Source organism: Pongo pygmaeus, chromosome 1 (genome assembly GCF_028885625.2).
Source record: "Pongo pygmaeus isolate AG05252 chromosome 1, NHGRI_mPonPyg2-v2.0_pri, whole genome shotgun sequence".
Lineage (NCBI taxonomy): Eukaryota > Metazoa > Chordata > Mammalia > Primates > Hominidae > Pongo > Pongo pygmaeus.
Window position 1 is genome coordinate 177,842,912 of NC_072373.2, and position 23,708 is coordinate 177,866,619.

The window sequence follows — 23,708 nt, forward strand, 5'->3', positions numbered from 1 at the left end:
TGGCGTCAAGTGATCCTTCCGCCTCGGCCTCCCAAACTGCTGGGATTACAGACGTGAGCCACCGCAACCGGCCGACATGTAGTACTTTACATGGCATTAAGCGGGGGAGAGGGTAGAGTAGTACGGTAGTAGAGTAAGGAGGGATTGTAACTTTAATTTGAATGATCAGGAAGCCTCACTGAGAAAGTGGTATTTGGGCAAAGACCTAAAGAATGTCAGAGAGCAAAGTAGAAGAGCAGTCTCGGTAGAGGAAGCAGCAAGTACAAGGGCCTGGAAGCAGGAGCAGGCACGATGTGTTTGCTGAATAGCAAAGAGTCTAGTGTGGCTGGAGCAGAGTGAGCAAGGGGAAGAGTAACAGAAGATGACATCAGAGAGGTAAGGGATGGGTACACAGCTACTGCACCATCTTACAAGCCATTGTGAAGACTGTGGCTTTGACTCTGAATGGGATGGGAGGCCACTTAAGGGTTTTAATCAGGGAATGGACATTTCTAATTTATGTTTTCACAGAATCATTCTGACTGAAGTACTGAAATGAGGCGAGTAGTCAGGAGGCTATTGCAGTAATCCTCATAAGGGGACATGTGGGCAGTGGAGGTGGTGAGAAGTAGATTCTGAATATATTTTGAAAGCAGAGGCTGGGTGTGGTGGCTCATGCCTGTAATCCCAACAAGAATCTCTTGATGCTAGGAGTTCAAGACCAGCCTAGGCAATATAGTGAGACCCTGTTTCTACAAAAAAAAAAAAAAAAGTAGCCAGGCACGGTAGTGTGCACCTGCAGTCCTAGCTACTTGGGAGGCTGAGGCAGGAGAGTCACTTGAGCCTAGGAATTTTGAGGCTGCAGTGAGCATGATTACTTCACTGCACTCCATCCTGGGAGACGGAGTGAGACTCTGTCACTAAAAATAAAAATAAAGGTAGGGTGCAGTGGCTCACACCTGTAATCCCAGCACTTTGGGAGACCGAGGTGGGCGGATCACCTGAGGTCCGGAGTTTGAGACCACCCTGGCCAACATGGCAAAACCCTATCTCTACTAAAAATACAAAAAGAATCTGGTCATGGTGGCACATGCCTGTAATCCCAGCTACTCGAGAGGCTGAGGCAGGAGAATCGCTTGAACCTGGGAGGTGGAGGTTGCAGTGAGCCGAGATCATGCCACTGCACTGCAGCCTGGGCAACAGAGTGAGACCCTGTCTCAAAAATAAATAAATAAATAAATAAAAATAAATAAAGAAAGTAGAGGCAAAAGTATTTCCTGACAGGTGGAATATAGGGAATGAGAGAAAGACAAGAGTCACAGATGACTTTAAGGTTTTTGGCCAGAACAATTGGAAAGATGGAGTTGCCATTAATTGGGATGAGGATGCTTGTCGGGAGAACTGGTCCAGGATGGAAAATCAAGAGCTCAGTTTTGGACATGTTAAGTTTGAGTTGCCTATTAGCAGTAGTAAACATTTACAAATTGGCTTTCCAGGAGAAAAAGATGCGTGTGTGTGTGTGTGTGTGTGTGTGTATAATAAGTTTATTATAAGGTTTACTGATATAAATGATGCATAGCACACAATTCACAAATAATAAAATATATAGTACTTCTTATTGTAAATTCCATATGGCCACTTTATTCCCACAGAATGTTTTAATTGATGTTTGCCAGACTCTCATATCTATAGCCAACTAATGGTTGCAATTGCTGAACATGTATAATTCCAAGATTAATGTTGGTTGATATTTTTATTTCCATTAATAGTAAGATGAAAGTGAAACAGTAGAGATATATGCCAGAACAAGGATAAAGTCAATAACACGAAGGGTTTCTTTGTAGCATCTGAGAGTAGTTTCCAATACCAGAAGAATATTTACACAAATTTTTGTGTTATTCACAAAGTAATGGCTATAGACACAATATACTCTCAATTTAATCTGTATTATTAGCATTTTTCCCATCACTTTCTTAAGTCTAGGCAATAAACAAAACAATAAATCAACCCCTGAGCAAATCACATTTGCTAATGTGTGGTGTAACACTCCCAACCTGGTTGATTTTGAGCTTCCAACATGATTTTACTGAATGTGGAGTTAGGAAGAGATGTGAGAATAGCATACCATTATGTAGTATTTCCACAATACAGATAGAATAGACATCAATAAACTTGAGAGCACAGAAAATCATAAAATAGAGTAAAACAATTAGAAAGTGATAAGTTTTGAATATTACCTTTCTTTTTAACATAATTTCTTTAATTTTAAAAGTGTAATTTAATTTTTAGGAATGGCTGTGGTTAGCAAGAGGCTGGCAAAAGTCCTGGAAACATAACAATTGACTCTAGGAGCTGGTTCCAGACACCATTCCTATTTCTGATACGGTTGGATATATGAGTCAGGAATTGGAAGAGAGCTAAGGCAAGATATAAATTTGGGAGTGGGCCGGGCATGGTGGCTCACACCTGTAATCCCAGCACTTTGGGAGGCTGAGGCAGGTGGATCATCTGAGGTCAGGAGTTCGAGACCAGCCTGGCCAACATGGCGAAACACCATCTCTACTAAAAATACAAAAATTAGCAGGGCATGGTGGCAGGCACCTGTAATCCCAGCTACTCGAGAGGCTGAGGCAGGAGAATCACTTGAGCCTGAGGGGCCGAGGTTGCAGTGAGCGGAGATCATGCTATTGCACTCCAGCCTGGGTGACAGAGTGAGATTCTGTCTCAAAAATAAATAAATAAATAAATAAATAAATAAATAAATTTGGGAGTGGACAGCACACAGAATATTTAAAACCATGGTACTGGATGATGATGGTGAGTTGGAATAGAGAGAAAAGAGAACCAAGGACAGCCCTTGGGACTCCAGCATTCAGCTGGAGATGAAGACATGAGGGAGCCAGAAAAAGACACTGAAAAAGAGTAGCCACAGGAAAGACCAAAAACCCAAAAGCGTGCGATGTCATGGAAGCCAAGTGAGGGATTTGTTCCAGAATGAAGAGCGCGATTAACTGGTAAAATGCTGTTGATAAATCTAGGAAGATTGGGACTGAGACCTTAACATGGGATTTAGCAATTTATCCTTCAACCAATAAAGGGAATTAAACAGACAAAATCACATTTCCGTGCCTCTTCGCCATTCCTCATCTGCTCCCCCTGCCTATATTGTTTTCCCGTCCTTGTGCTTACAGCAAGTTCCTATAGGGCTTCCAGGTTTTATTAATCAGGGCCTCAATAGGAAACAGATGACACACTCAGATTAAGGGAATTTGAGGAAGGCTCATTTACACAGGGACTAATTTCCATTGTGTGGGTGGGGTATAGGAGAAGACAGGGATCGTTCAGGAACCTATCTGAACTGTTAACATCCCTTGACCTGAATGGATGGGAAGAGGGAGGAGAGATTATGGAAGCTGGAAAAAGAGTCCTATACACCTATACACCAAGCCATCTTGAAAGGGGCAGTTCCCTTTCTTTTTTTTTTTTGAGACAGAGTCTTCGTCACCCAGGCTGGAGTGCAGTGGCGTGATCTCAGCTCACTGCAACTCCGCCTCCTGGGTTCAAGTGATTTTTGTGCCTCAGCCTCCCAGAGGCTGTTACTTTCAAAGGAGAATCACAGCCAGCCCAAGGTAAACTTACAGGGAAGGAGCCAGGGAGTTAGTTCATCTCCTCTTTCTCACTAGTCTCCTTCGGGGATGTTGGCCGGTACCTGAGTAGAAGCCAGAGAGCAAAGGAGCCCATCGATGTCAGCTGTACAGGTTCAGTGTACTGAGCAGACAGTGGGGGTGGACAGTGGATCCAAAGAGTCAGACAGAAGGTGTGCAGCATGCAAACCCAACTCAGAAAACAGCTTTTTTCTGAGGCTTTTCTCAACACTTTTATTTAGATAGTTGCCCCCATTCTATGCTTTCCTTTTCTTGTTTTTTTATTTTTTAGAGACGGTGTTTCACTCTGTCACCCAGGCTGTAGTGCAGTAGTGTGATCATAGCTCACTGCTGCCATCAACTCCTGGGCTCAAGCAATCTTCCTGCTACAGCTTCCCGAATAGCTGGAACTACAAGAATGGGCCACCACACCCAGCTAATTTTTTTTCTATATTTTCAGAGGTTGGGGGTGGGGGTCTCACTATGTTGTCCAGGCTGGTCTTGAACTCCTGGCCTGTCTCGGCCTCCTGAGTAACTGAGATTAGATTACAGGCATCAGCCGTGGAGCCCAATTTGTGCTTTCATGTAATGTAGCACTTATCATGCTGTATTGCAATGATCCACAATACTGGCTGCACCTTAGAATCACCTGGGGAACTTTTAAAAAACACTAATGTCCAGGCTCCACCCTAGACCAACTGAATCAGGAAGTCTGGGGATAGGGTCCCAGCACTATGTATTTTAAAAATACCCCAGCTAATTTTAAGGTGCAGTCAGGATTGACAATCACTGTCGTGATGTCATTGCCTATCTACCTGTATGTTACCTTGAGGAATTTGTAGCTCTTTGAGTGCAGGACTGTGTTTGATTCAAACCTGTCACTAACCTGCAGCATGGGAACTTCTACAGGGCGGATGCTCAGGACATGAAAGTTCACATTAAAGAGTATTACGATTTTAATTTTTGTGTAATTTTTTTATGATTGTGGTATGTATATCATCTAAGGCATTGTTTTTCAAACTGAGAGTTGCAACCCATTAGTAAGTTATAGAATCAACTTAGTAGCTCAGACTAGCATGGAAACAAAATTGAATAGAAAAAGTCAGAGAATGTCCTATACAGTAAGGGTTAGTGTAGTATTGTGAAACACACATGTGTAATCCAGGATGCAATGTAAACTATACTTCTCCCATGGGTTTCATTCAAAATGCTTGAAATTCACTGACCTAGGACAAATAATATAACTATGCTGGTGTTTTGTTATCTTTGAAATGGGGATGATAATAGTACCTTCTACCCCATGGCATTGTAATGAAGATTAGATGAGCTACCATATATAAAGTGCTTGATGTCCAGCACAGAGTAAGTAATCAACAGTAGCTGTTAATGTTGTGAGACAACAAACATTTGTAACAAGTAGAATATAAAATTGTATTCATGCCATAGTTACTGCTGTGTAATATTAATGCACGCAGTTAGACAAGCGTGATTTATCTTACTATATTAGATCAGTTATTATTGGTAAGTACTATGGCAATAAATAAGCTTTTACAAATAGGAAGCAGTGTACCCAACTTCTTTTCTTGAGGCCAGGAATATTCTGGGGCCTGATTAGAGTGGTGGAGGTGCTGTCTTAGATTCTATCTAAGGCTACATCCTATTAATATCTTTACTGCATTTGACCGGTGCCCACAAGCTATCTCTGCACCTGCTCTTGGAAAATTAACACAGCTCTGTTTAGAGGCCCTAGTGGGGAGGGACTCAACAGGCCTTAGTTATTTAAGTATCTAAAGCATTTTGCACCGTGCCTGGCACTCAATAAATGTGGGCTAAATTGAATTGAACTGTTGATAACTGTTGTGTGACCTTGATCAAGTCACTCCCACTCTCTGGACCAGATTTTCCTGTATGTAAAATAAGGGAGGTTGCATGGAAGGTTAGAAGTAGAAGACAGCTCTGATTTTACAAATGGGGAAGCTGAGACCCAAATAGGGGAAGGGACTTGCCCAATTTCAAACCCGAGAGAGAGAGAGGTTACAGCTGAAATCTCCCCACTCTGTGGTAGAGCACTTTGGATTGTCAAATATAATAGTAGCATTGTACTGTCAATCCAATTCTGTAGTCCTGGGAACAGTTAGAAGCAACAAACTAAAGATACTCATAGCAGCAGGGATAGATTGAAAAAATATAGTGTGGTATGCAAAAGTAAAATACAGAATGATATATATAACCTGGTACCACTTATATAAATGTAAAATATGTGCACACAGAATGAAAATGCATATTTTGCAAGAACAACATAAATGGCTACACAATAAACACATTAGAAGAATTGTCTGTAGGGATAGGGCGAGGAAAGGGAATGAAAGGCAATAAGTTGGGCCCAGTGCAGTGGCTCATGCCTATAATCCCAGTGCTTTGGGAGGCCAAGGCAGGAGGATCACTTGAGGTCGGGAGTTCGAGACCAGCTTGACCAACATGGAGAAACCCCGTCTCTGTTAAAAATACAAAATTAGCTGGGCATGGCAGCACATGCCTGTAATCCCAGCTATTTGGGAGGCTGAGGCAGGAGAATCACTTGAACCTGGGAGGAGGAGGTTGTGGTGAGCAGAGATCGTGCCATTGCACTCCAGCCTGGGCAACAAGAGCAAAACTCCATCTCATTAAAAAAAAAAAAAAAAAAAAAAAAAAAAAGGTGGGAGGAGGGTAAATAAAAAAAGAAAGAGGCCTTTGATGCCAAAGGATACAGTGTGCTATGAATTGAGAAATATGTTTACCTCAATTCTCTGTACCTGAAGCTGAAAAATAATATAAGCCATGTGTCTCATGGATTTTTTTCTATTATTATGTATAAAAGGAAAGCAGGTAAGTTCTGAAATTGATTTCTAAAAATCTCTTCCTCCTCTCTTTGGCCTCTACCCTCCTTTGGGCCTTGGCTTCTCTTACCTGGTCTCCTGGAACACCTTTTTTTTTTTCTTTGAGACAGAGTGTCCCTTTGTCACCCTAGCTGGAGTGCAGTGGCATGATCTCGGCTCACTGCAACCTCTACCTCCCGGGTTCAAGCGATTCTCCTGCCTCAGCCTCCCCGAGTAGCTGGGACTGACAGGCACATGCCACCACACCTGGCTAATTTTTTTTTTTTTTTGTATTTTTAGTAGGGATGGGGTTTCACCTTGTTGGCCAGGCTGGTCTTGAACTCCTGACTTCAGGTGATCTGCCCACCTCGGCCTCCCAAAGTGCTGGGATTACGGGCGTGAGCCACCATGCCTGGCCCCGATGAGAAGTCCTTTCTTTGTGCCCCCACACCCCTGTGTATTTATCATGCAGTGTTATAAATTTCTGTTTACCTAATATGCAGAATTTGGCACGTGATAGGTATTCAAAAAAATTTTTTAAAGAACTTCTTATTGACATACATACAGCAAAGTTAAGATATTGCAAGCATATGGCCTTGATAAACTTTGCAAAGTGAACACACCATATAGCATGCATTCAGATTTTTTTTTTTTTTGGGCGGGTGGGGACAGGATCTCGCTTTGACATCCAGGTTGTGGTGAGTGGTGTGATCATGTCTCACTGCATCCTCAACCTCTTGGGTTCAAGTGATCCTCCCTCCTCAGCCCCCCAACTCCCCATTCGCTGGGACTACAGGTGTATGCCACCACACCCGGCTAATTTTTGTATATTTTGTGGAGACAGGGTTTTGCCATGTTGCCCAGGTTGGTCTCGAACTCCTGGGCTCCAGCAAATCCACCTGCCTTGGCCTCCCAAAGTGTGGGATTACAGGCGTGAGCCACTATGCCTGGCCTGCCCCCAGATTTATAGTATTTCCAGGACTCCAGAAGGCCTCCTTATGCTACTTCCAGTCACTACTTCCCAAGCCCCCAGTCCTGATTTCTGAAAGCATAGATTAGTTTGGCCTGTTTTTTATTATATCTAAATAGAATCATACAGAATGTACTCTTTTCTATTTGGCTTCTTTCACTTATCATATGTTTCACTCATCAATGTTCCATATTTTTGCGTGTAATTGTAGATTGTTCATTCTCATGCCATATGTATGCTATTAAATTGTGCAAATATGCTACAACTTGTTTAACCATTGTACTGTTGATGGGCACTCAATACATATTTCTTGGATGAATGAAGAAATCTGTCCATCCTGCTATGCTGTGAGTTCTTTGAGGAATGAGATAGGGTTTTATTCATCTCTAAGTCCCCAGTATCTAGCATGGGGCCTGGTACTTGGTTGGAGCGCAGTGAGAATTTGAGGAATGAACTGATGTATGATTCCCCTGAGCCTTTGTAATTAACTGGTCATTTCCCCATCCTCGGTGGGGCCCCAGCTTCAGATCCCTGGGTGATGCAGGTGAGTTGCTAGGCAACAGCATGAGGTTGGCTCTGGGGTCACAGTGGAGAGCGTGCTGCTAAGGCCAGCCTGATGGTAATTGGAAACACTTCTATTCAGCAGCCTCTGGTTCCTCCTTTCCAGCCCATCCCCTCCCCCCGGTCCCCTCCCCCCACAGCTGCAAGAAGGATTGTTTTAAAACAGGCATCAGATCCCTGCGCTCCCCTATTCCAAAACCTCCTGGCTCTCATGGAAGAAACCAAGGTTTAGAGAGTTGAAATAACTTGCCAAAAGTCCAGAAAACAAGTAAAGTCCAGAATCAAACCCAGGTTTGTCTGAGCTCTTTCCACTATTTTGATTTTGGAAAAGTTGAATTTGAGGTGCCCACCGGTGGAGATCCAAGCTGGACTCTATTGTGGTCACCTTGCTGCTCTCCCCAGCAAAGCTTTCCATGGAGTGGGTGCTGCAATCACAAACAAGAGCCTGGAGGCCAGGAGGACAGTTTCCCGTGGGAGAAAGGATAACCTTGAAGGTTCTCTCCAACTTGGTATCTGAAATTTGGGATTGGTGGGCTTTGATCCATAGAGCAGCAATACCAGAACCCCAGAGCCTCTCTGCCTGACCTCACTGATCCCCAAAAGGCACAACAGATCAGTAAGCACTTGACCCAAGCTATAGGAAGAAAGGAAGGCTGTCAGAAAAGGATTCCAGGACAAGGGGATGTTTTGAACAATGACTAGGAGGCAGCCAGGTAGAGACAGGGGGAACATGATGGAGGCAGTTCAAATGGCATGTGATGTGGGTTTAGGAGCGATTTAATAATCTGGTTGAGGCCTACTTTCCTGCGTGAAAATGTTACCAGTTGAAGGTATCCAGGTTCTTGGTGTCTTGAACAAAGAACTGGACAAAACGCACAAACAAAGCAAGGAAAGAATGAAACAACAAAAGCAGAGATTTATTGAAAATCAACGTACACTCCAAGGAGTGGGAGCAGGCCCAAGCACAGGGGCTCAAAATCCCCTTTACAATTTTCTGGGGTTTAAATACCCTCTAGAGGTTTCCCTTGGGTTACTTGGTGTACACTCTATGTAAATGAAGTAGTGGCCGGCAATCAGTCTGATTGATTGTGAAAAGCAACCAGTCAGAAGCTGAAGTGAAGTTACAAAATTAACACTTCTATGCAAACAAATACTTGGCCCGAAATTAGTCTGATTGGTTGCTTTGTAAGCAACCAATCAGAGGCTGAAGTGAAGCTACAAAGTTATGCTCCTATGTAAACGTCTGATTGGTTGCAGAAATACTTTAAATTTTCCAACTGCCACACAGAAAAAAAGGCGGGGGGGGGGGGGGGGCGGCGGTTTGCAAAGGGAGTAGCCTCCAGTCCTTTTGTTACTTAGGTGTGGAAAGTTGGAGTTTTCCTTTTGATTTGGTTCTAGGAAGTCAGCATGAATATGCCTTAGATTCCCTGCCTCCAGGCCCTATTCTCCTGCCTCAAAATTACAGTTCTTTCAGGTATTCATCCATTCATTCATTTATTCCACAAATATTTATTGTGAGCCATGTACCCTATGCTTCAACCACACTGAAGTTCTTATTTCTTTTCATATAATGAACAAAAACTCTATCCCCCTCCAACTTTTGCATACATACACAGTTCTATGGAAAGCCATGACATTATGTCTGTAATCTGCATGTAGAATGGGGAAAGGGCATGTGAAAGAAGGCTTCCAGGAGGAAGTGTCACTCCAGCTGATTCTAGAAAGATGTGTGGTTTTACTCAGGTCAGGAAAGGGGAAGAGGGAACTGGTCTAGAGAGAGGAACAACACGAGTAAAGGCTCAGAGACAAGACAGCGTGGTACATTTGGACAAGCAAAAGAAGCTTCTCGTGGCAAATTTTTACACATTCTTTAAGTCTCCACTGAAACATAAGCCTTCTTTGTGGAGCCATTCCCCATGGCTCCACATGGGTGCCATGTCCCAGGGAAACTTCTATCCTCTCCTGTTCCCTGAAGCCTTACAATGCCTTTTCTTAGACAGGATTTATTACATTATATTATCATTTATCTGAGTTGTAATATTTTGTTTATATTTATCTGCCTTCTAAAGACTATAAGTTCTTGAAGACAGGGAACTATGTCTGATTCTGCTTTGCAACAGCAACTAGTGAATAGTGGGCACCTAATAAATATTGTTGAGGCTGGATGCAGTGGCTCACACCTGGAATCCCAGCACTTTGAGAGGCCAAGGGGGGAGAATTGCTTGAGGCCAGGAGTTTGAGACCAGCCTGGGCAACATAGCAAGACCCATCTCTACAAAAAATTTTAAAACTTAGCTAGGTGTGATGGTGCCCAGCTGTAGTCCAAGCTGCTGAGGAGGCTAAGGCAGGGGGATTGCTTGGGCCCAGGATTTCAAGGCTTCTGTGAGCTATGAATGCGCCACTGCACTCCAGCCTGAGTGACAGAGCAAGACCCTGTCTAAAATAAATAAATAAATAAATTTTGTTGGAAAACTGAATAAATGAACAAACTATTTCTGTGTCTTTCTCCTTCACTGAAGAATGAGTTGCTCAAAGGCAAGAATCCTATCTAATTAGTCTCTAAGAACTCTCGTGGCTTTTCCTATAGTGGAGAGTGCCCAGGCTTTCAGGAACAAACAAACTAAGGGAAAATCTCAGTTGAACCCCATACTAGCTTGTGACTTTGAGTAAGTTACTTAACCTTCTTTGACTTCATTTTCCCAAGGGTCAAGTGGAGCAATAGTTCCAACCTCACAGGATTGTTGTGAAGGTTGAATAAGAAAATGCTATAAATGCCTATCACAGTACTTGGCACATAGTTAGTGCTGGCTGAATGAACGGACAGATGGGTTGCATAGCAGTGGCTGAAGAGAAGAACAAGGAAAAGACAGTTCCCCTTGGCCAGATGCGGTGGCTCAGCCCTGTAATCCCAGCACTTCAGGAGGCCGAGGCAGGTGCAAGGCTTGAGCCCAGGAGTTTGAGACCAGTCTGGGCAACATGGCAAAACACTGTCTGTACAAAAAAATGCAAAAATTAGCATGGTGGCACATGCCTGTAGTCCCAGCTACTTGGGAGGCTGAGGTGGGAGGACTGCTTAAGGCCGGGAGTTTGAGGCTGCAGTGAACTAAGATCATGCCACTGCACGCCACCCTGGGCAACAGAGTGAGACCCTGTCTCAAAAAAAAAAAAAAAAAAAAAAAAAAAAAACAGGAAAAAAGACAATTCCCGTTTATCTTCAGATAAAGAGGATTTTTTTCCTCCATCATTTTCGGGAGAAGACTAAAGAGCTTTCCACTTCTTGAGAGGTGAAGCCAGCTGGGCTTCCAGGTCGGGTGGGGACTTGCAGAACTTTTCTGTCTAGCTAAAGGATTGTAAATGCACCAATCAGTGCTGTGCATCTAGCTAAAGGTTTGTAAACGCTCCAATCAGCACGCTGTAAAAACGCACCAATCAGTGCTCTGTGTCTAAAGGTTTGTAAATGCACCAATCAGCACTCTGTAAAAACACACCAATCAGCGCTCTGTGTCTAGCTAAAGGTTTGTAAACACACCAATCAGCACTCTCTAAAAACGGACCAGTCAGCACTCTGTAAAATGGACCAGTCAGCACTCTGTAAAATGGACAAATCAGCAGGATGTGGGTGGGGCCAAATAAGGGAATAAAAGCTGGCCAGCCAAGCAAGCAGTGGTAACCGGCTCTGGTCCCCTTCTACAGTGTGGAAAGTTTGTTCTTTTGCTCTTCATAATAAATCTTGCTGCTGCTCACTCTTTGGGTCCGCAGTACCTTTATGAGCTGCAACACTCGCTGCAAAGGTCTGCGGCTTCACTCCTGCAGTCAGCGAGACCACGAACCCACCAGGAGGAACAAACAACTCCGGACACGCCACCTTTAAGAGCTGTAACACTCACTGAGAAGGTCTGCGGTTTCATTCCTGAGACCACGAACCCACCGGAAGGAAGAAACTCTGGATACATCTGAACATCTGAAGGAACAAACTCCGGACACACCATCTTTAATAACTGTAACACTCACTGTGAGGGTCCGTGGCTTCATTCTTGAAGTCAGCAAGACCAAGAACCCACGGGAAGGAGCCAATTCTGAACACATTCTCACTCAGGGAGCCCAAATTCCAATTTAGAACCCCCTAACGGCCAGGCGTGGTGGATCACGCCTGTAATCCCAGCACTTTGGGAGGCCAAGGCAGGCAGATCACAAGGTCAGGAGATCGAGACCATCTGGCTAACACGGTGAAACCCCATCTCTACTAAAAATACAAAAAATTAGCCAGGTATTTTGGTGGGGCCTGTAGTCCCAGGTACTTGGAGGGCTGAGGGAGGAGAATTGCTTGAACCCAAGAGGCTGAGGTTGCAGTGAGCTGAGATAGCGCCACTGCACTCCGGCTTCGGTGATAGAAGGAGACACTGTCTCAAAAAAAAAAAAAAAAAAACAACAAAAACAAAAAAAAACCCTCTAACTGGGTGTTGTGTGCTCACTCCCCCTTAGACCTTACTTTCCCCATCCTTTTATTCACTCCCTTGTACCATCTGCGAGTACCAGTCTATTTTATCCCCAGATTGGAAGCCCTTGAAGGGCAAGGATCAGAATAGATTCATACTCTTGGCTCCTCAATGCCTGGTACATGGGGGAGCAGTTCTCATTAAGCACATGTGAAGTCGAAATATAAGGAACAATGAGTCTGAACAGTACATTGAGGATGACTACAGACTCTATTTCCACTCAAAGACATTCATTAAAAAAATATTGTTTTATTGTTTCCTGGTAGCAATTTTCTTTTTCTTTGTTTTTTTTCTTTTTGTTCTTGTTGTTGTTTTTTTGAGACAACAGTTTCACTCTGTTGCCCAGGCTGGAGTGCAATGGCGCGATCTCAGCTCACTGCAACTCTGCCCCCTGGTTCAAGTGATTCTCCTGCCTCAGCCTCCCGAGTAGCTGGGACTATAGGCCTGTGCTACCACACCTGGATAATTTTTGTATTTTTAGTAGAGACAGGATTTCACCATGTTGACTAGGCTGGTCTCCAACTCCTGACCTCCGGTGATCCGCCCGCCTCGGCCTCCCAAAGTGCTGGGATTACAGGCGTGAGCCACTGCGCCCAGCCTAAAAAATCTTTTGAAATTGATTCTCCTATAAACACTCAAAGAATGTCTATCCTGTGGCCGGGCTGTGACTGACTTAGACTAAAGTGGAGGTCTCTTCATTGTAAAGACATGAAATGTCTGAATCTTCCTGTTTATTTGGAGTAATTGGCCATAATTTTCCCTTCCCCCACCTTCTGATTGAGAGACAGCTCACTTCCTATGAGAAGAAAACCAGATCACTAACCTGGGAACCCGAGTCTTGGAAAGAGTTTATTTTAACAGAGCATGCTTCCAGAGGGAGTGGAAAGCAGGAAGCCTGCGTTTTCTCTCCGTTTGAGTCCACCTGGTACCTGGACTTATTACCATCCTTGTGACTGGTCTCAGCTTTCCCCCCTCCCTCTTGGGACACTTTGCAGCCTCTGAAATATTTGGGCAGATGTTTCTTGTGGAAAATATTCCATAGCGCTGCCCTCTGTTATATGGGTTTCTGGTAGAAGTATCAAAGGTCTGAAGCTGGGCCCCATATTGAGATGCTAGGAGGTATACTGTGCTTGTAAGGAATCTGATATGATATTAGAAAATTCCTTTTTAGAAATTTATTTACATTGTCAACAATTAAAACCTCTTCTGTTCTTCAGCTGGCAAACTTTGGGATTTATCAAACTCTTAGCCCTACCACTGATTAACTACATAGCTCTGGACAAGTTTCTTAACCTCTCTGGAACTCAATTTCCTTTTCTGAAAAAAAACTTGGGGGGAAATAACAGTTCTCATCTCCAAGGGTTATGATGAGGTGGGGAAAGAAGGTATATGAAATCTTGGCATATAGTGATTGCTAGTAAGTTTTAACCATTATTACTGCTCTACCCTTGAACCAAAGGCTCGGCTCTGCCCAGTTTTTTAGCCAATCCTGGCCAACATGGGGGCAGAAAGCTTCATTTATAATAGCAGGCAGTGCCAATAATTAGACTGGCTTGGGATAGACCAGGTGTGACCCCTGGTTCAGTTTGCAAGTGGTCTTTAGCTGAAATTCTCCCGCTAAATACACCTGCCCATGGTCATCAGCCTTTGTAAGTTTTACTAATCCTAACCCAGGTAGGGAGTGGTGCTGGATCCTGCTCCTTATGCAACTGCTGGCATATGGCCATGAGCAGACAGAAAACCCAGAACCACAATGTTTCTCCACATCAGACTCTTTTTTCATTCTATATTTTTAAAAAATAATAGAGATGGGGTCTTGCTATGTTGCCCAGACTGGTCTCAGACTCATGGACTCAAGTATTCCTCCTGTCTTGGCCTCCCAAAGTGCTGGGATTACAGGCATGAGCCACTGAACTGTCCCAGACTCTTATTAGTATCACTTACTGCCTAGACTCTGGCTTCTGTCACCTAAACCATGTATCCAGAGTGTGTCTATGCTCATCACACTCTTTGAACATTGTGCATTGGCCCAAGAAGTTCTTAAGTCTCCTCCTCACTAGGTTTCCACTTCTTCTGTCTTCCCCCAGCCCAAGGGAAAAATAAGAAAGGATTTCAACATTTATTAGACGTTAGGCATCTTTCTTACTTAATTTAATCCTAACAACTCAATGAAATAGGTATTATTTTTCATTTTCATTTTACAGATTAGAATATGGAGGTCCAGAAAGGCTAATTTGCCCACTTATGCATTAAGTGATGGGGTGAGATTTTGAAGCCAGATCTCTGCTGCTGAAGTCCTGGATCTCTCTGTTATAGCCTATGTATTCATTCCAAGACTCTCAGTCTTGGGGTCCATATAAATACTTTCATTGGTGTTAAGGAATTCCCCTAGGCTTCCAGTCTTACCTTCTGCTTTGCACCTCCAAGTCCACGCTTTCCTAGGGTCCTGCTTGGCTTCACACCTTGACTCTTCCTTCTTGTCTTGCCCTATTTGCATATTGTAATCTTATTCCAAAGCCTGCTTTGTGACTGACCAGGAAATAATTTATTCATCCATTGAATCAATCATTAAATGTCGTCAGGGTTTGTATTAGTTTTCTAGGGCTGCCATAACAAAATACCATAGACTGTGTGATTTCAACAACATAAATTAATTTCCTCACAGTTCTAGAGGCTGGAAGTCCAAGATCAAGGTGTTGGCAGCTTTGGTTTCTTCTGAGGCCTCTCTCTTTGGCTTGCAGGTGACCTTCCTCTGCATGCTTCTTCATATGGGCGTCCCTCTGCACTTGTATACCCCATAGCATCTCCTCATGTGTCCAAATTTCCTCTTCTTATAAGCACACCAGTCAGATTGGATTAGGACCCACCCTAAAAGCTTCTTTTTAACTTAATCATCCCTTCAAAGGCACTTTCTCCAAATACTGTCACATTTGGAGGTACTGGGGCTTACGGCTGCAACATACAAATTTTGAAATGGGGTTGGACCCAATTCATCCTATAACAATGCTCTAAGTAGTAAGCAACAGAAAGGGACTCTTACGGATTTCAGCAGAAAAATATACTCAAAGGGGACTGAAGATTTCACAGAATCACAGGGAAGCCTTGGAAAACAGGCTGGAACCAGAGAGGCAAGGCAGTGAGCACCCAGCCCACAACCCAAATCACACAACCAAACCAGACTGGAGAGGTTGCTGCCATGACCATTACCACTGCCTTCTCTGGGTCCTGTATGTTGCCACTGCTCCCTGGAAACCACGTATGCCTGCTGCTGCTCCCACTGCCATAAGAATGGATTCTCGATGGTCACCAGTTTCTGATTCAAAGTTTTGGCTGGATACAACTAATTGGTGGGTACATGCTTATCTGCAAGGGAGGCTAGGAAAACGAGCATCTTGCGCTTTTTGCTTCCATATTAGCTTTCTATCTTTCACCAAGACCCATAAGGAGTCTCCCAACATAGAGAAGAGGTTCAGATGTGGGGCACTCAGAATTGCAACTGTCCTCTACACTCAACAGATAGTTATTGAACTTGTAATATTGTGCCTTGAGAATACAAAGGTGACCAACACACAGCATCTGCCTTCGAGAATTCCAGGTCTGGTTTGGCAGGAGATAAGTGAGTAAATGGACAATTTGAGTGCACTGTGATAATGGTCAGGACAGAAGAAAACAGAGGGGACTCTGGGATTACAAAGGAGAGGAACTGATTTTTATAGGAAATCAGGAGACATCAGGGAAGATATTCTGCAAAGATGACATCTGAGACCCGAAGGACAAAGGAGTGTTAGCCAACTAAGAATTACGCTCTCCCTTAAAAAATTAGCCAGGTGTGGTGGTGCCCGCCTGTGGTCCCAGCTTCTCAGAAGGCTGAGGTGGAGGATTGCTTGAGCCTGGCAGGTTGAGGCTTCAGTGAGCCATGATCATGCCACTGCGCTACAGCCTGGGCGACAGAGCAAGATCTTGTTTCAAAAAAATAGAAAACAAAAAAGAATTACACCCTTCCACCTCCCATCCCGGGTACCTATTCTCAGAGTCTTCAATATGAGGCACTTTGTTTGGCACCTGGCATCCAACCCAGAATTGGAAACATCATTGGCCAGGTACCCCAGCCTCCTGATATGAGGACGGAGACTGAGCACAAGTTTCTACAATACAGAGACATATTCCCATATGCACTGAATATATTCCTTCTTTCCTTAATATTACCAGTCACTTTAGGAAGTTTTTTGTTGGGGGGGCGCGGTGGCTTACACCTGTAATCCCAGCACTTTGGGAGCCCAAGGTGGGTGGATCGCTTGAGGTCAGGAGTTCAAGATCAACCTGGCCAATATAATGAAACCCCGTCTCTACTAAAAAAACAAAAATTAGCTGGACATGATGGTGTGCATCTGTAATGCCAGCTACTTGGGAGGCTGAGGCAGGAGAATCACTTGAACCTGGGAGGCAAAGGTTGCAGTGAGCCAAGATCACACCACTGCACTCTAGCCTGGGTGACAAAGTGAAACTCCATCTCAAAAAAAAAAAAAAAGGCTTGGCTGGGCACGGTGGCTCACGCCTGTAATCCCAGCACTTTGGGAGGCCAAGGTGGGCATATCACAAGGTCAGGATTTCAAGACCAGCCTGGCCAACATAGTGAACCCCTATCTCTACTAAAAATACAAAAAGTAGCTGGGTGTGGTGGCACTTGCCTGTAGTTCCAGCCAGTCGGGAGGCTGAGACGGGAGAATCGCTTGAACCCTGGAGGCAGAGGTTGCAGTGAGCTGAGAATACGCCATTGCACTACAGCCTGGGTGACAGAGCGAGACTCCATCTCAAAAAAATAAATAAATAAATAAAAGAGGAAGTTTCTAGAACTTCCTAGCCCTGTGCTAGGCAGAAGTAGGAGATGAGAAAAAGATGGTGAAGTCATGGCTTCTGCTCTTAGAGTTTACAGTCTGAGATGGATACAGTGGTACACGTTATAGTCCCAGCTACTCAAAGACTGAGGAAGGTGGATCGCTTGAGTTCAGGAGTTTGAGGTTGTAGTGCACTATGATCGTGCCTGTGAATAACCACAGCACTTCAGCCTGGGCAACATAGTGAGATCCCATCTCTAAAAAAACCCAGAGCTTACAATGTGGCTGTTTTGCCTTCTGATATGTAACTTGCTTTTTCTGTTTGAAGAAATAATTCTTTATATTTGAAATTCAATAATAACCAGGATTAATCTGTCTTTTGATGGTATTGCTGGAGAATTTATTATTTGTCTAAAATTTGCTGAGTAACCTGAGGAAAAGCCTCACTCTCAGGACCTCAAGTTTCTCAACTGTGTGAGGAGGGGGATAATGAGTCTTGTCAGTGTTGTCGGTCTGTACTTCCCTGACTGGATTTATGAATGAGCAAGCAGAGCAGGAAGTTTGAATTTTATATGGGCTGTGAGCAAAAAGTTGCATAAAAACTGAGTTTGAAGAACTGTTTATGAAGGCTGCAGCAGGACTTCAAGCTCTTGAGGGAAGGTGGACTACAATAACTACCTTCAATTCAACTCAAGGTTCTTTCCATCCCAGAAGTGAATTTATGATAATAGTGCCTTGTTATGTTTCTGTGATTGGTGCAGTTGGTTAAAGTCTGATGTTTCACAGAAGTTTAGAGTGGAAGTCTATCTCCAAGACCTTCTAAACCAATGCTATTATTGTACACACTGGCAACTGGATGTTCAGACTTGTTCAAGGTCACACGATGTTGGTTGGCGCAGCAAGGACTGGAATTCAAACTTTCTAATTCCCCATCTATACTTTTCCCTCAGAAGTGTAGTATGATAATGGGACTAAAAACATAGATCTAGAGCCAGGGTAAGCCCATTAGCTTGACACTGCCTTGCCACTATCAACTGATGCCAGTGGGTCATCGATCTCATCAGTGGGAGCCTCTGGTCCCTTCCAGTGGGGTTGTGGGGAAAGCATAAAAGCAGACAGATACGACCTTTCTTTTGTTAACTCCATATTGATGCAGTTATACAACATGCAAGTATTATTCACAAAGAACTGTGAGTAAAGGAATAGGGTGGTTGGCTATTCAACAGAACTCTCCTACTGTGTTCTCCACAAGAGAGGGTCACCATACGAATGTGACAGTTATAGTGTCCCTAGAGTGAGAGCTGGGCAACCAAGTTTCCTTTCTCCTTAGAAAACTGCCTACCACCTACAAATAACTATGAGTGACTAACAATAATCTTTACAATTGGTAGCTCTATGGCTCTTAGGAATAATGCAGAGGATGAATCAAACAAAAGGCTACTCTTAAGACAATTGCTGGCCAGCAAACCCAAACTGTGGAACATTCTAAAAATATCTAACCAGTACTCTTCAAATGCGCCAAAATTACATTAGAAGAGTAAAGACTGGAGGAACCATCACAGATTGGAGGAGGCTAAGGAGACTGACAACAAAATGCAAGGTGAGGCTGGCCACAGTGGCTCATGCCTGTAATCCCAGCACTTTGGGAAGCTGAGGTGGTGGGTGCCTTGAGCTCAGGAGTTTGAGACCAGCCTGGGCAAAGTGGAGAAACCCGGTCTCTACAAAAAATACAAAAATTAGCCAGGCATGGGAGTGCACCCAGCTATTTGGGGGGCTGAGGCGAGAGGCTCACTTGAGCCAGGGAGGTCAACACTGCAGTGAGCCATGATTGCACCACTGCACTCCAGCAACAGAGGTAGACCCTGTCCCAAAAAAACAAAAACAAACAAACAAACAAACAAACAAATGCAATGTGAGACCCCAGACTGGATCCAAGATTAGAAAAAGGACATTGTGGAGAAACTGGTGAAATCTGAATAAAGATTTTAGTTTAATTAATAATATTGTGTTAATGTTAATTTCTAAATTTTGATAATTATACCATGATTGTGCAATATATTAGCATTAAAATACTGGGGCTCGGCGTGGTGGCTTACATCTGTAATTCCAGCACTTTGGGAGGCCGAGACGGGCAGATCACTTGAACCCAGGAATTCAAGACTAGACCCTGCTTCTACAAAATACAAAAATTAGCCAGATGTGGTGGCATGTGCCTGTAGTCCCATCTACTTGGGAGGCTGAGGTGGAAGAATCACCTGAGCCCAGGAAGTTGAGGCTGCAATGAGCCATGATCCCGCCACTACACTCCAGCCTGGACAACAGTGTGAGATCCTGTCTCAAAAAAAAAAAAAAAAATGGGTAAAGGATATATAGAACTATCTGTACTGGTTTTGCAACTCTTTTTAAAAAATTATTTTAAATTAAAGAGTTTAAAAATACAAAATAACACTATACATTTTTCAGGGGTACAAATACATATTGTAAGTCTAGAAACACACATAGGAATGAAAAACAAATTCAAGACAGTGGCTACCTCTGGATGCTTGGGAGGAGAGGATTAGACAACTGGGGAGGAGTACACAGGGGCTTCCATTTTATTGGTAATGTTTCATTTCTTAAGGTGGGTGATGGGAATACAGTATTCACTGTATTGTTTTGTATAATTTTGTGTATAACTGAAATATTTCCTTTAAAAATTGAATATATAGCTCAACGCCAAAATGAACATTTGTGATAAGGCCTTGCCCTATTCCTTTGCATAGATTTCCCATTGAACAACTGCCAAAACCCGAGCCAAACTTGAGAAAGGTGAGTTGGTCAGCAGATTGTAAAGGACCTTGAATGCCTGCACTTTGTTCTAAGAGTAACAGATGCTATCAGAGGTTTTCAGCAGAGGAGGGATGTGGTCAGAGTCGTGTTTTGAGAAAATCACTCTGGTTACTGTGGAGAATGGATTGAATGGCATTTGAAAATAGAAACAAGGAGATAATTTACGGAGGCTGTTGCAATAGTCCAGAATAAAGTTTATGAGGTCTAACTCAGGACAGTGGTGGTGGGCATAGAGAGAAAGGGACAGATACAAGTGCTAAAAAGAAATAGAACAAGAATTGGAGAAGGATTGGATGTGTGGTAAGTGAAAAGGAAGACTCAAGGATGATGACTCTTCTAAACTTCTTTATGAAAGAGGAAATACCCTTTGTGTCTTCAACAGACTGGGAGCTGCTTGAGGGTAGGAACTGTTCTTTCTTTGGCTCCTCCACACACCCAAACTCTTGCCTTATGCCAGAGCTCACTAGTAAGGAAGGTTGGTAGGATCTGAAGAGGTGTTGGGTAAGACAGTCTGGGGCCAGAAGCAATAATATTCTGCTGCCCGGGCAAGGCTGTGGAGGAAAGATGGCTCCTGGTGCTGGCTGGATGGGGCAAGCCTTTGAAGATCCAGGAAGAGGACTGGAGCTAGAGATGAGTTGAAAGCTGGTATAAGTAAAGTAGAGCCAAGTGCGGTGGCTCATGCCTGTAATCCCAGCTACTCAAGAGGCTGAAGTGAGAGCATAGCTTGAGCCCAGGAGATTGAGTCCAGTTCGGACAACATAGCGAAACCTCATCTCTAAAAAACAAATATAAGCCTAGGAAGGAATTTTGATAGCAAGGAGAGGATCACCAGAAAGAACAGAGGGAAGGCAGGGTGCTGTGGCTCACGCCTGTAATCCCAGCATTTTGGGAGGCAGTAGGATCACCTGAGGTCAGGAGTTTGAGACCAGCCTGGCCAACATGGCAAAACCTTGTCTCTACTAAAAATGCAAAATAGCCGGGCGTGGTGGCAGTGCCTGTAATCTCAGCTACTCGGGAGGTGAGGCAGGAGAATCGCTTGAACCCGGAAGACAGAGGTTGCAGTGAGGTGAGATGGCCCACTGCACTCCAGCCTGGGCGGCAAAACGAGACTTCGTCCACCCCGACAAAAAAAAAAAAAAAAAGAGCAGAGGAAAGAAAGTGGTGTGAACAGAGGGCCACCTAAATCTTCCTGGATAAGGCATTGTTGCCTCAACTACTTGCTCTGCAGAGTAACAATCCTGATTTTTTTTTTTTTTTTTAGTCGAAGTCTCGCTCTGTCGCCCAGGCTGGAGTGCAGGGGCGCCATCTCGGCTCACTGCAAGCTCCGCCTCCCGGGTTCATGCCATTCTCCTGCCTCAGCCTCCTGAGTAGCTGGGACTACAGGTGCCCACCACCACGCCCGGCTAATTTTTTTTGTATTTTTAGTAGAGGCGGGGTTTCACCTTATTAGCCAGGAGGGTCTCGATCTCCTGACCTCGTGATCCGCCTGCCCGCCTTGGCCTTCCAAAGTGCTGGGATTACAGGCGTGAGCCACCATGCCCGGCCTTTTTTTTTTTTTTTTTTTTATGGAGACGGGGTCCTGCTATGTTGCCCAGGCTGATCTCAAACTCCTGGGCTCAAGCTATCCTCCACCTTGGTCTCCCAAAGTGCTGGGATTCCAGGTGTGAGCCACCACACCCGACCACAACCTTGATTCTTAATGGTGGATGAGAAGTGCTTCTAGTACTAAATCACTACATGGTGATTCACTGATTTGATTAGTCTATTTTTTTTTTTTTTGAGACAGTCTCACTCCATCACCCAGGCTAGAGTGCAGTAGCACGATCTTGGCTCACTGCAACCTTCGCCTCCCAGATTCAGCTGAGACTACAGGTGTGTACCACTATGCCCAGCTACTTTTTTTTTTTTTTTTTTGTATTTTTAGTAGAGATGGGGTTTCACCATGTTGGCCAGGCTGGTGTCAAACTCCTGACCTCAAGTGATCTGCTCACCTCGGCCTCCCAAAGGGCTGGGATTACAGGCATAAGCCACCGTGCCTGGCCCTAGTTTGATTTAATGATTTTAATTAATTCCAATTTACCACGATACCACACAGAGATTCCTGAAAACCGAGCCACTAAAATCATACTTAAAAACACATAGTAGCACTTTATTCATTTTTTCAGTAACTTATTCAAAATAATTTTTATTGAGCATCTCTTATATGCTCTAGTCCAAGTGCTGAATTATGAAACTTACTATCTAAAGGACAGAGAATGATTAAGTATTTACAAGTATGATAAATGACACCAAAGAAAAATATAGGGCATTAAAGGCCATATAATAGGAAGGTCTAATTGTGTCTTCAGGTCAAAGAAAGCTTCCTTCAGAAGTAATGTTTAAGCTGAAAGCTGAGTAGAAGTTAGTTAGATAAGAGCTGGGAAATGGGTGGGAAGACAATGGGAGTCGGCATGTGTGAAGGCCTAGAGGCTTTAAGCAGCCAAATTTTGTCCAGGGAACTGAAAGGTGTTTAATATTGACTGAAGCACAGAGTATGGGACACAAGACGAAACAGAGCTTGTTGGAGGTCAGTTCATTTAGGACTTTATGGTCATGCTGGAGTATTCACAGATCCTCTGGTCTTTGTTCTCAGTATGAGGAATACATAGAATCGAATCAGATCTTAATGCTCTTTAATCCAAGGCCTTAAATAGCTCACAATTAGGTAGGATAGACACATTTTGACAATGGTAGTGCAGCATGATAAATATGATAATAAAGAAGGGATTTTCATGGGAATTTATAGGAGTGATAATTAAGAAATAACATTATTCCATCATATTGCCTTTTAAGTTATTTCATATTGCTTCCAAATTCTTACTAAACAAGCCAATTGTAAGACTAAGTTTAGATTAATGTTATTTTTAGACACACAGAAAAATGATTTAGCCATTTAGGCTACAAAGCAATTTCTATTACAGTTCTTGCTCTTGCTTTTCGCCTCTATACTACATCTTTCTTTCTTTTCTTTTCTTTTTTTTTGAGATGGAATCTCACTCTGTGGCCCAGGTTGGAGTGCAGTGGTGCGATCTCGGCTCACTACAACCTCTGCCTCCCAGCTTCAAGCAATTCTCGTGCCTCAGCCTCCCGAGTAGCTGGGACTACAGGCATGTGCCACCACGCCTGGCTAATTTTTGTATTTTTCATAGAGATGGGATTTTACCATGTTGGCCAGGCTGGTCTCGAACTCCTGACTTCAGGTGATCCATCCACCTTGGCCTCCCAAAGTGCTGGGATTATAGGCATAAGCCACTGCGCCCGGCTAATACTACCTCTTTCTTTTCAACTCTCACTTATCCTTTAAGACTCTGGTGAGCTTTCCCCCTTCCGCTTTACCCCAAGTAGAGTTAGAAATCTTTCCCTCTGTGTCCCTGAATGACCCTGGGATATCTCTATTATAGCAATTATCACAATATACAAGTGTTTATTTTCCTGTATCCCCTCTAGGCTTTTATTTCCCCCAATAGAGTTCTGTATTTTTTATTTTTTAAGAAACAGGG